At 39.9% G+C, this 14,017-nt stretch overlaps 1 long non-coding RNA gene across 1 annotated transcript in view; it reads left to right on the top strand.

The window, feature by feature from the left end:
- Positions 1 to 14,017, top strand: part of LOC124120682 — a 103,753-nt gene that overhangs the window by 37,088 nt on the left and 52,648 nt on the right. The window contains exon 3 of the long non-coding RNA XR_007222755.1: positions 7,133 to 7,175. This is a non-coding gene — a long non-coding RNA (uncharacterized LOC124120682). The remainder of the gene's footprint in view (positions 1 to 7,132; positions 7,176 to 14,017) is intronic.

The following is a 14,017-nucleotide window of genomic DNA, read 5'->3' as shown; positions in this document are numbered from 1 at the left end:
ATATTAATCGTGTCACCTAGACAGACACACGTACACGATACAGTTAATGTCACAGGGGTACAGAAAATGTCAGTATCGGTTGTGCCCACCACGTGCATCAATCACCGCTTGACACCGACGACCCATAGATGCAATCAAGTTGTCAATAACACGCTGTTGGATGTGCTGCCATTCATGCTGAGGTGCATCAAGAAGCACCGGAAGTGTTTGGGGCGGTGGATTCCTTCTGCAAACCAGACCTGTCAACCCCTCATCATGACAATGTGGGAGATTTGACTTCAAAATGGGGCAGATTTGCCTCCAAAGGGGGAGATTTTTAAGATAGTGAAGATAAGATAATTTCCAACTTTTATTTTTAATAATGTTACAAAGAAAACCAAATATTTTGAAACAATAAATAATCAATAAGTTTCTTATACGTACAGCTTGCTTAATTTCCGTTTGCATTTTCCTCCTCCAAAAATAAACCCAGCACAATCTACCCATATAACTTTCGTTCAAAGATCATCTCAGATAAACGCAAACAGATAAATGAAATTTCACAAACGGTAGCTTGACCAGTTGACGACGTGTGTGTCTGTGTTCAATCCGACCAGTTGTCAGGCTTCGTTACGGTGCAGGTTTTCTGAGTATTTGGCGCGATGTTAGTTACAAAATTCGCCAAAGAAATATCAAATGCATTTATCCTGACGCAACATCAGCGCCCTTAATTTCAATAAGATATACTGGTTTTTTTCTGTCTGCGGTAGTCTGTTGACAGTCCCATTACTTCGCTTCTTAAATTTCCTAGAAATGTTCACGTTATTCCATTCCAAGAAATGTATGCCATATTTGGAAGTACTATTATTTATGAATGAAATGAGTCTCGTTGTCGTTGTTGACCTTTCTGACCTTGACGTGTATTAATCTCATTGGTTGACTAGTACTGTTGTATGCAAATTAGATTGCAGATCTGGGACGCAAGCAAACTATTAGCCAATCAAATCGTGTAAAATAATCACATGATACATTCTCGCAAAATTTGATAAAGTTCTGTTTTGATATTTTCTGTGCACACAAGTCACGATGTCAGTCAAAAGGAAATTTATAAGTTTCACTTTAAACTTTGACTTTGAAATCCTAGCTGTGAGGAAGCCTGATCGTGTAACTCATTGTTATTTCGACTACCGAATCAACCAATCATGCATAGTGTTGTTTCTGAAGACGGCGCTTGCAGGACATATTTTGTTTTCATTTCCAAGAGTTCAATGACGTAACTTTGAGGTATGTTGATGTTTTAACAAAGTTTCTGACAAATCTGATAACCAATAAAGTCATGTATAACTGGACCGGCCATATGTATCTTCGTTCTTAAATTATGGAAGAATATACACGCTAAGAACATGAAGACAACAGTTCATTTCATGAAGTGATGAATACTTGGCTGATTTTTCATTTCAAGTTCAACCCTTCAGGCACCTGTTAGGACTATCCGAGTTTTCTTAACAGTTTACATTGTTCAATAGTTCACCATATGAATTTAATTACCAGTTGATTACTGGACAAAGGCCCATCTGGGTCCCCCTGCGGGTGGCTGTGATAAGGGTCGCTAATCCGGGAGCCTACCGGACAGATCGGGACGCAAACTTCCCGTTCATTGCTTTTACTCACGGGACAATGGAGGCGAATTTTTTAAATAATGAAGAATTCTGTTTTGCGGGAGAAATAGTCCATCTTGCGGGAGACTGGGAGATTTCATCAAATTGCGGGAGTCTCCCGCAAAATGCGGGAGGGTTGACAGGTCTGCTGCAAACGCGTCGATCCAACTCGTCCCACAGATGCTCAATCGGGGACAAATCTGGTGACCGGGCTGGCCAAGGTAATGTCTGGATGTTGTTGTGCTGTAAGAAGTCCTGACAAACACGTGCAATATGCGTTCGAGTGTTGTCCTGCTGGAACTCTCTGCCATGAACGTTGACGTGAGGAAGAACGTAAGGCTGTAGGATCAAGTCTCTGTAACGCACACCTGTCAATGCACCTGCCACATGCACGAGAGGCGTCCTCCCACCGTGATGAATTCCGGCCCATACCATGACACTCCCGCCGCCAAATGGGACAACCTGCTGCACACAGTTGGGGGTGTAACATTCACCCCGACGTCTGTAGACACGTGAGCGCCCATCAGCACGTGTGAGTAGGAAACGGGACTCGTCAGTAAACAGTACATTTCTCCACCTTGCACGTGCCCATCTAACCCTCTGTTGGCACCAAAGCAGACGGTCCGCCAGATGACATGGTGTCAATACATGACGTCGAACAGGTCTTCATGCAAAAAGTCCTGCCTCCCTCAGTCTGTTGCGTACCGTTTGATCTGATGTTCTGCGTACCCCAGGGATCTGTGTGGTTGTAGACGGGGCTGTGGTAGTACGATATCGGAGGTGTCACAGCCGGATGTATCGATCTTGTGCTTAGGTTGTCAACCTTGGTCTTCCTAACCTTGGTCTGTGGTCAACTCTGTTGGTGTTGTTGTATCGGGTCTACAGTGCGGAGATTGTCTGTTTGGATACGCCAAAGTGCCTGGCCACTTCTTGCTGAGTTGCTCCAGCTTGTAATCTCCGAATGGCATTGTTCCGTTGAGCTGCATTCAGTCTTGGCATTCTGTCACCGCCTCTACTGCCGTTATAAGGACTGTATGAACAGCCGTTGATGTGGATATTTATACCCATTCAACAGGGGGGCCTGCATGCCTAAATGCAGGATCCTGTGCTGCACGTTTTTTACAGGCGGTTGCGTTTGGATTAAGCTGTAAAATTGATCACCAAACGCTACGTTTATGTGCTTTGCATGTGTTTTCGCAAATTATAGACACATCATCTTTCTGTTTGACTTTTTTGGTTCTCATTTAATGTAATTATTTTAGATTGGTTTTACATCTATGTCAAGTTTCTTTTTTTGAAGAGTATATATCAGATCAAAATAAATCCAACGTATGGTTATGATATAAAGTTTGTGGGGTCAAATTATGAACTGTACTTTTGGCATACAGCACCATTTCAACGATAAGAAACCATCAACAAAAGAAAAAACAGCTGACTCTCTTCAACTTCACAAAGAAGGTTACACATTACAAACTACGTAGGAATTGTGATAGTAAAGACATATGTTTCATTATTCAACTAAATAGCAGTAAGTTACGACCTTATTATACCAACTACATTAAGTATATTACCATACACTGACGTTCTATGTCGGAAATGTTTGAAAGTACATGTATAGGGAATGTGAATTTGAATTTGTATGAAGTAAATTCTATATAATAAATAATTTTTTAGATGTTGGCCTATATGCTATTCATAGCCATACGACTATACATAATGAATGCTAATACATGCTTATGTTTGATGTTGAAACTCTTATCAGATTTACTTTCACCCGTGGGTTTCACTACTGACACCTGGACCAGGTTCACCTCACATGGACATGTCACTGTGACATGGCACTTAATAGATAACTCATGGACATGTCACTGTGACATGGCACTTAATAGATAACACCAGTATTTTTTCCTTCCTTTTTCAACCCTATCAGCTGACATTGTTATCGATTTGTCAGCCCCCATTATCCCAAGGAAATCCCAGATCACTTCCCTGTGTGACATGCTAACATGACTGACGCTGTTAAGAGACCTGTGATTTATGGTGCTTAGTTTTTTCTATTTGTTTGTTTAAGAATATAAAAAATCTTATAAGGGGCACTGATCTGAAGCAATTCTCTGGGACTGGTTGTTGCCTTTGTTATTGTTTTTTCCTGTGAGTACCTGAATGATATAGCAAAAACGTAGACTAGTTCGTGACCTGTGCTGCGCAATTCGTACGTGCATTTGTCACTTTTATTGAAAGTATAAGGGCGTATGGTCACATTGATGAACAAAATGAAATACAGTTTTGGAAATAATAAGGAAATGTAGGTATCTTTGTGGGTAGCATCGGTAGTGGTGACGAAGTTTTGATATGTCACTTGCTTGGTAATTGTGCAATTTTTGTTTACACTGTTTTGACTTGCAACACAAATTAGTAAAACAGTAAATGTTTCTCCTGGGCATTGCTTATTTTATCGTGTTTATATTTTTACAGTCAAAATGTGCAAAATTTTCACTTAGGAAATTCATTAAACACCGGAATATTCAGTTATTTTACAAATTCACTGAAAAATATGTCCATCTGTATAATTATGACAATGAATTCCAAACATTTTTCTGTTTAATATCATCACCAAGAGACTGAAAATGTTACGATGAAAAGTACATTTCTATATATGATAATTTAATATTAAGGTTTGTGCAAATTCAACGTATTTCGTTTTCTACTTACTACATGCATGTCCAGTGTATTATAAAATTTATTCTTGTGTACGTTACGCTACAACTATCCTTCGTAAGGTTTCAAATTCCCCCTCTGCGCATGCACACGGGAGCCTATTTACCCATAAGCCCCGTGTCTCTCCATTCCTCTCCAAGGACAACAACACTCGCTACTCCGTGTCTGCCACCAGTTAATTCTGCACTTATGTAACAATATGTGGCCTTTTGTTTCGGTGAGGCAAAACTACAGTATGTCACTGTCAAATCCTATCTCACGGGTATTCAGTTTACCTATCTGAAGGCAGGTGTACATACAGTGTTCGATTCAGTGTCTACTGGTGGTCTATATCAGCTACGAACTCTACTTCATGGATACAAGAAGCTACAACAACAGGGTGTGCCTAAATGCTTACCCATAATCTACGATGTCTTGAAGAAGATTGTGTGTACATTACGAAATGGGGTGCTCGGACCTCTCAATGATCTGGTAATGGAGGTCATGTGCACCACTGCCTTCTTTGGTTTTCTACGATGTGCAGAGTTCACATGTTCTTGTGACTTCGATGCTAGTACCAATTTAAGCCTATCTGATGTCACCATAGACCATAATACAGGAAAAGTGTACTCTCGTGCTCAAAGCTTCAAAGACAGATATTTTTAGACAGGGCGTGGTCCCTTGTTTGCCAACCACTCTCCCATCTGCCCTTTTGCCAATTTGAACCGCTTAAAACAAGTAAGACTATCACATGGTGCCAGGGACAGTGATCCTCTGTTTGTTGACTGTGTTGGAAAAGCCATTTCTCATACCATGTTCCTGCAATGGCTCAATATGACCATGAAACATGCACACCTTGACGCAGCTAAATACTCTGGACACTCTTTTCGCATAGGGGCAGCGACCTCCGCTGCAACTTTTCGTATGGAAGATCACCTCATAAAAACCCTGGGGAGGTGGCAGTCAGACTGTTTTACACGTTATATTCGGACCGCAGAGGACGTTATTAAGAATGCTCAGTTGTCTTTAATTACTTGTCCATAAATACCCAGTTACGAGGACATCTCTGATCAGCTGCGTTGAATTGGTTGTGTTGGTCTATTCCTTTGTACGATGTTGATGTATCTTGTGATCCCTCTCTATATTGTTGCACACAATGCACCTTCGTTACCACACCTAGCACAACTTGGGGGCGCTCACTCTTGTAAGGGGGTACACTTCCAATCACTTGCTTTGGGCTATTTCCACTCATCTAGAGTGTCCTTTTCTCTAGAGCTCAGGTCACATCCCTGGTCCGCAGACCACCGTCCGAGCCGCCGCAGCGGCCCCAGGACCCTCGCCTAGCTCTCGGTCATTCCCTCTCCTTGTACTAAGCAAGCACCAGAGCTCAGGTCGCAGCCCCGCTCCGCAGACCACCGTCCGAGCCTCATAGCGGCTCCAGGACAGCACCTAGCTCTCTGTCATTCCCTCTCCTTGTAATAAGCAAGCACCAGAGCTCAGGTCGCAGCCCCGGTCCGCAGACCACTGTCCGAGCCGCCGCAGCGGCCCCAGGACCCTCGCCTAGCTCTCGGTCGTTCCCTCTCCTTGTAATAAGCGAGCACCAGAGCTCAGGTTGCAGACCACTGTTTTTTATTTTTACTCTGTTCTGCAAAGTGCGCCAATGGCAGTGCTACTGACTCGTTATCTGTCATTTGTAGCTTAATATAGCAGCGCATAAAAGTGGTAATGCAGAACAAATGCAGAACTAAAGCGGAATACAATTTCTTCTTTTTTTACAGATCGCTAATGAAAAAATGCAATTCGTTTAAAAATGGTCGTGTTGCTTATTATCTGTAATTACTACCCATTGCCATGTTTAATTTCTAACCATGATATCACTCACAAATGTATTATTTGATTGTCTATCATATCATAACCTTCGTGAGGTGGTGACATGTTTGATAATAGAGTAAAGTTTCTGTTAAATAGCTATCTTGGCCACTTCTGAACACAGTGTTTTCCTATGGCATAGCAAAAGCCAAATGAACATAAAATTATTCTCTGATTTATATATTTTAAAGATGTTATGCCACTTATTGGTGGGGATATAATTGTAATGATACAAGTTCCTAGGATGTTTGTGTTATGTTATTTTCCAAGATTATTTATTATTCTTCTCATACACAGAAACACAGGAGGAAAATATCTAGGAGTATACACTCATGACACTGTACAATAGGTGATGATGTTCACACTACATATGTAGGAGGGTATGTACAGTAATATAATTATACTATTATTTTGAATATTACTGAGTGTGTCATTAAACACCAAACAGAGAATATGATGCACAACAGAGTTGAAAGGGGTACAATTACATTTGTACTATTCAAGGGATTTCCCAGCCCCATTACATGTAACTGCTTCAAGGGATAGCAGGTGCGGAATGTGAGAGAGTTAACTGTGAAACTCATTGAACCATTCCTGGTAGCTTATAGATATATATACATTGCAGCTTTCATAACCATTTTGCCAGCAAAATGTCCTCATATATATGGAGAGACCATTAAATATTTTATGGTCTCTGATACATATGGAATCTAAATAATATCATTTAATATGATTGAAATAATTAGAAAGGCTTCAAAATTACCAACTTAAGACAAATAACATATATTTCATAAACCCATTACTAATAGAGAATTGAACTTGTTATCTCATGCTCTGTCATCATTGACATTAAAATTTGCAAGACAAAGCAACAGTAAGAGTTATCCTCCCTTCACAACTTGATCAAAATGGTCGTCTTGTCCTTGCAGTTGAAGGCCAAGCGGCAGAAGCTTTTAAAGTGAGATCGTCAAGGTAAGTGATTATACCTTTACTTTATATCCCCTGCCAGGCCAGAATGGCCGAAGGGGGATTATGTCATGGTGCAGTCCGTCCGTCTGTCTGTCTGTCCCTCCCACAGAGGGTACTAAGCTTGTGAAATCAACTCCTCCTACAGTTTCCAGAGAATATCCCTGAAACTCTACACACAAGATGTCGACATGTTGATGATACTCATATCGCAGTCCTGTTTCATTTCGACTAATTTTGACAGAGTTACGGCCCCTGTTTTACGGATCTTAAGAATTCATTAGGTGTAGATTTTATGGGTGATATCCCATTTCTGGTCAAGGTGATATGAAAAATATATCGTAGAGACTTTTTACTATATTATCACTCATGTCACCTTGAACATAAGTGGGATAATGCCTTTAAAATCTACAATTAATGGAATCTTAAGAGTTCATTTTGGCTGATGATAGTAAATAACATTTCAAACCTGTGAGCAGAATCTGAATGCTATGGGTCAGTATATTTCTTTTTAATTTTTAAGTGATTTTCTTACTTTAATATCACCCATGTTCTTTGACCAGAAATGGGATAAGGCCTATAAAATCTACAGTTAATTGAACCTTAAGATTTCTTCTTGACTGATGATAGTAAATAACATTTTGCACTTGTGAGCAGAATCTGAATGCAATTGGTCAATACTACTAATTTTAAGAGATCTTTTACTACATTATCACCCACATCCCCTTGACCAGAAATGGGATAGCCCTTTCACATGTTCAGTGAATGGAATTCTTTTAGCTGTTGACAATACAACTTATGAGCACATATTGAGGGGTCATAGTCCAAGATTGGTATTGATTTTTATTAATTTTTGATTATATATTTACCTTTGTCTTACCGTAATCAAACTGTGCAGAAGCGGCATAACACCTTGAAAATCTGTCAACTGTTGAATATTTATAATTAATTTTAGCTTTTGATAGTGATTAGGACTACAGACTTAGCAAATACTGAGACAGGTCATGATTGGTACTTTTATAGCGATTTTTATACCAGTTTGTGTGTCACACAAGGAGTGTCAGAATTCAGAAATTCTCGTATTTACTGAGGGTGTGAGGGTAATACATGGATTCTTACATGAGTTTTGTAAAACAGAATATGTACTGTGTACAGTTCTTTTATCAACTTCATGCCAATCGCCCAGCATGGGTACTATCTTTTCCCGTATATTTTAACTTCCACCTTCAGGGGTGCGATGGGTTAGCGTAGTGGTCAAAGAGTTCGCTCGTCGCGTCGAAGGCCTGGGCTCGATTCCCATCATGTGTTCAGTGTGTAAAGTCTATTTCTGGTGTTCCGCACCATGATATTCCTGGAATGCTGCTAAAATCAGTGTAAATACATATTCACCCACTTACTCCTTCTGACCCGTGAAGACCTGGAGTAGAATAGATCTTCACCCACCCATGCTTCCCGTAAAAGGCGACTACCGGGATCGGGTGGTCAGGATCGCTGACTTGGTTGATACATGTCATCAGTTGCGTGGATCGATGCTCATGATGTCAATCACTGGATTGTCTGGTCCAGACTCGATTATTTACAGACCGCCGCCATATAGCTTGAATATTGCTGAGTGTGGCGTTAAGCAACAAACAAACAAACTTACTCCTTCTGCCGCCGTCTATCCACTATAGGCCAGTGAGGCAGTTGATTCCGTGTAGAAGTGGTCCCCGAGCCAAACATGCTTAGTTGTCTTACTGGGTGACTTCATGGATCAGGAGTTCAACGTCCTCCGACGTGCTGGATGTTTGCTTATAATATCAACCACTACTTTGCTCCCTGCCTATGTGGACCAACATTTTGCTGCAAGTACCAGTAACATCAAAGATGAGCATGCAGGTAATATTTCCTTGATCGGATGGGGAATCCGGCTTAGAATCGTGTCATGAGGGGCGACTAAAGAGACTTGGGGAGATAGGTTCCTTTTTTGCTTGATTGCGACATCGTACATGTCGGCATGGGACCTTGTTCATACTCGTTTGTCTGGCCCAGTCTCGATTACATGTATTTATATCGGATCACATGACACACAATCAACGAAGTCACTATACAAGCATGACCACCCGGTCCATCGATTGTCGCCTCCCACAACAAGCGTAGCTGTGTGTATATTTTAAGCCATGTCCATCATAGACATACAGACTGCACTGTCCATGGATCATCTTAATTTTTTTAGGCTAAATATGTTATTTCGACTTGCTTCAATATATCGTTCCTGTCATTTGGAGATCTTCCAAACAAGACAAACTGCAATTTCACATTGAAGCTGTCTGGTTCCTAAAACACTGAAGTAACTATACTCACTTCTGGTTTACTGGTGCATGCATGTATGAGCAGTCCTATCCCTCTTACCGCTTTTATCTGTTTGTTTTATATTTGCACACCAAACTGCTGAGCTTGTATTACCCGTATCATGTATATGTGATAGGGTTCAGTGTTCCCGCTGGCTTTTGAAACTGCCAGTCCTTGTGTGCTGGCAACTCTAAAAATTACCAGTCCCTCCTAATTTTTGCCAGTCCCAACTTTCAACAATAAAAAAACGTATGAAAATTATTTTGTTTTAATTCTTGCAACATCATGTACAATGAAAAGATGTCATCTCTGAAGTAACTCAGTTAGATCTATACGCCATCCACACAAACTTCAGTCACAATTTTCTCTTCTTTTTTTTATATATTTCGAGACAAGTCACTACAAATTGATATTTAACCTAGAAATAGACAAGGGGAACCCCTGATGGTAACAGACAAGCCGACTTGAATATCACCGATGTTTTGTTGAACAACAAACATTTATAAGGCACTTTATTTGCCGGGCCACAGGGACTGGCAGTCTCATGAATTACCGGTCCAAGCCAAATTTTACCGGTAAAAAACTGGTAATTACCGGTAAACGGGAACGCTGGGGTTAAGTTAGGGAGGTATTTGAGGTTACCAGTTACTTGTATATGTGGGTAGATTGCAACTCTGAAACAATCGTCAACATCCAGCTTGGATATGTTACTTCTTAGAATGTTTCAAAGCTTGCATTAGTCTGCATCTACAGCATTCTTAAGTATGTATAATATAATACATCCGATACGAACCCTCTATCATTATCTATCGTTCTGGGTGGTGTATATTTTATATCCGATATGCATACTCCCCCGCGCCTTTCATTTTAAATGATGAAGTAGACACAACTTCTTTAATACTGTATAGATACTCATACCGTTGTCAAGCAAGGCTTGACTGACAACTGCATAAGGACTTGCTTGACAAGACTTACTTGACAACGGCATAAGGGTCTATACGGAAACGTCGCCTTTACAGTATTAAAGAAGTTATCCATAAATTGTGTCTACTTTGTCATCCGTCAACTTCTAAGTAGTACCTATCAAACAATTAGTTTTGATGATGTATATATAACATGGCTGATATAAAACACCCTACGTTTAATTATGAGGGATGTATATTTCATGTCTGATGAATGTGTGCACTTCCCCATATTTCTTTCTCAATTATATATGTATATAACCAGGGGTCCGGAAACCGTCATATGCGCCGGACATGTCCGATTGGGAATCTCAAATGTCCGGTTTAAAATATTGCTTACCGGACATTTAAATTTTTCTGTCCGGACATTTTGAAAAGTATTGTCCGGACATTCTTAAATTTTGACCGGACGTGATCAACAGTTAGGACTGAGCAGTTTCTGTCTGCAGTTCTAACACAATGAAGATTATCTACACTGACAAGCTTTGTTTGTTTTGCTTGCTGTAAATACATTGTACCAACATGATAGTCCAATCGGTCAATCACTGTAATAGGCAATAAACTGACACTGATTAATCGAAGATTAATTACTGAGAACATCTTGTTAATTTGAGTAAAATGTGTTTACAACTGTACGTAAATACCTTGCATCATCGATTTACCTCATTATCCTCACAATGCTACGATACGTAACCTCAGACAAGAAGCGAAAGCGTGACGACAGCCAGTCGACCAATGCAAATCAGTCGAGCGGATCTGCCAAACCCTCAAAGTCTGACTGATCATTTTGTAAGTCGTGACTTTCACTTGGTTGACATACAATGAGGATTTGCAGATTTTATTGTTTTCAGTAGCTAGTCGTATATTGAATCTTGATTGACCGCCATTTTGCTTTCTGTGACGATCGATATCAATTTTTTTTATGGTCAATATTTAAGAACAGATGAAAAAAGTATTCAAATAACTATTGCTATCAACGATAGGCAACAATGCAGTTTACCGGGCGCAGCCCGAGCTCTACCATCTGCTCAATTACCGCACTATAGTGCCACCGCTGTCTCGTTATACCGTTACCGTGCCTCACGCTCTGGTGACTCTCGCTTCACGATCCAACACCCGTTTTCGGTCTTAGGGAAACTTACACATCTTCACAATCAAACACCCGTTCTCGGTCTTAGGGAAACTTACACATCTTTACGATCAAACACCCGTTCTAGGTCTTAGGGAAACTTACACGTCTTTACGTTCCAACACCCGTTTTTCGGTCTTAGGGAAACTTACCCATCTTTACGATCCAACACCCGTTTTCGGTCTTAGGGAAACTTACACGTCTTTACGATCCAAAACCCCTTTTCGGTCATTAGGGTTAGCTGGCTTTAGGCAAGGGTTAGCCATAAATTCTTACCTTTTCAAGCATTAATCCAGTTAATCCCATTGGTCGGTCATGTTGACATAAACAATTGCGAGTGTGGTTTCAAGAAAAGATGAATGGGAGAGCGGGCCGTGACAACAAGGCATGCGCAATTCATTGTTTACTGAATTACGCATGCATGTCAATAGGGGATTCCAATAACCTGTTAAACGAGCACTGATTACATGTTATAGCGCCTGTGGTCCAGTGGTAGAGCGTCGGCTAATTAACGCATTAATTAGCAGAGCCGGTGAGCCGGCGAAGCACGTTCGAGCCCCCACAGCGCTAATTGGATCTGAAAAAGTGCGCCCGGTAAAGTGCACTACTCCCCAACGATATTTTAGTATTTATGATTATATTATCTGTCTGGTTTTTAAATAATCTTTAGTTTAAAAAAAACCTTTCCCCGTGAGGTCACGTGATAACCAAATATGGGATAATAGTCTCGATCCAAATGTTACAGTTCACTACGTTAACAGATTGTTATTATAACAGAAACAAACGTATGTTTTCCATATATATCTTAAATGATATTATTTGTTATTAATTGTCCAGTGAATTAAACAATTTAAATTGAAACAATTCATAATTCATCATATTATGAAAACGTAACAACTTGTAATGTGTGTGTAAAAAGTCGTACTAAAATACGCTATTTGCAGGGGGCGTGGCCTAAATGCAAATGTCCAATTGGGAATTAAAATTTTCCGGACCCCTGTATATAACATATTCGATATGCACCATCCCCCATAGATCGGGGTCAAAGTGCTGTATATGATATATTTGGTACTTGTATATACCGTCTACAATCCATAGCTATCGTTTTGCACGAACAGAATTTAATTTCGAACAGCCTATCATATAAAGCGATATTAATTTTCTCCAGGCGAGCGGTATTAACTTTGTAAACAGAATTATAAAACTCTTTCATCTTATGTAATTTTTGTCTAACCTTGTGGCATACCATTTACAATTAATCAATACAACTAATTTTAAAAATGTAGAAAGAACATGTCAAAATGTACAGACAAGTGAAATAATTGTTTTGAAAAATTATATAAATAGGATTTATCACATCTACTCATATGTGAATTACAAGGATTCCCTTCAGCACAGTTATATCAAATAATTTAGTGAGAATTAATTTTTTGCATTTCTATTCACATCGTGGGGTTGGAGGAGACCGCATTTTAAATTGGGCCACGAAGAACTGAATGCGGAAAATTGTTTACAGTTACAAACAAAACTAAAACTAAAAATGGATTGCATATCTAGTCAAGGCTCATTTATTCCACGGCCACAATCAGACATATTTCAGAAACCTCTCAAGTTACTCCTTTTACTATTGTAATATGGACGATTCTATTACATTTGCTATTGTGACCACAATGTGATGTAGAAACACATCCCTGATTTCAATTATTGAACTATTTATAACATAATTTGTGAAAAGAAATATTGTATATCTACAGTGACATTTGTGCATGAATGTGAATTGCTGCACATGAAGCCTGTGAATATTTGACAAGTACAAAATAACAAAACACTCAATATGTTTCCAATTTATGGTGAAGAATTTAATGTGGGTTATTTATTGGGAACGGAACATGAAAATATACAAAAGATCATATTCAGTATGGTCCCTCAAAATAACAAACTAAATCATCTTCCGCATATACATCGCCATACATTTAAGAACGAACTGAAAGCTTTACCGCAGTAAATGGGTTGTTTTTTTAAGAAATTGTGGACTGTTTATGCCAGTTCTGGTTGTATCCCAGCACACAAGGTCTATCAAACAGCAAACCAGAACTGTGTCTGTGTGGAACAGTGTGGTCTTATCGTTAATCCAAAGTATCCTCACCTAGGTGCTAGCCCAGATGGTTTGATACAAACTGTTGATAGACGTCCTGGTGATGTTCTTGAGATAAAGTGTCCAGCACACAAGGTCTATCAACCAGCAAACTAGAGCTGTGTCTGTGTGGAACAGTGTGGTCTTATCGTTAATCCAAAGTATCCTCACCTAGGTGCTAGCCCAGATGGTTTGATACAAACTGTTGATGGATGTCCTGGTGATGTTCTTGAGATAAAGTGTCCAGCACGTTGTGACTGGAAATGGATGGAGCCCAAGGAGTGTGCCAAGG

This window comes from Haliotis rufescens, unplaced genomic scaffold (assembly GCF_023055435.1).
Source record: "Haliotis rufescens isolate VD_foot unplaced genomic scaffold, xgHalRufe1.0.p SCAF_23, whole genome shotgun sequence".
Lineage (NCBI taxonomy): Eukaryota > Metazoa > Mollusca > Gastropoda > Lepetellida > Haliotidae > Haliotis > Haliotis rufescens.
This window is presented reverse-complemented; position numbering and strand designations above follow the sequence as displayed.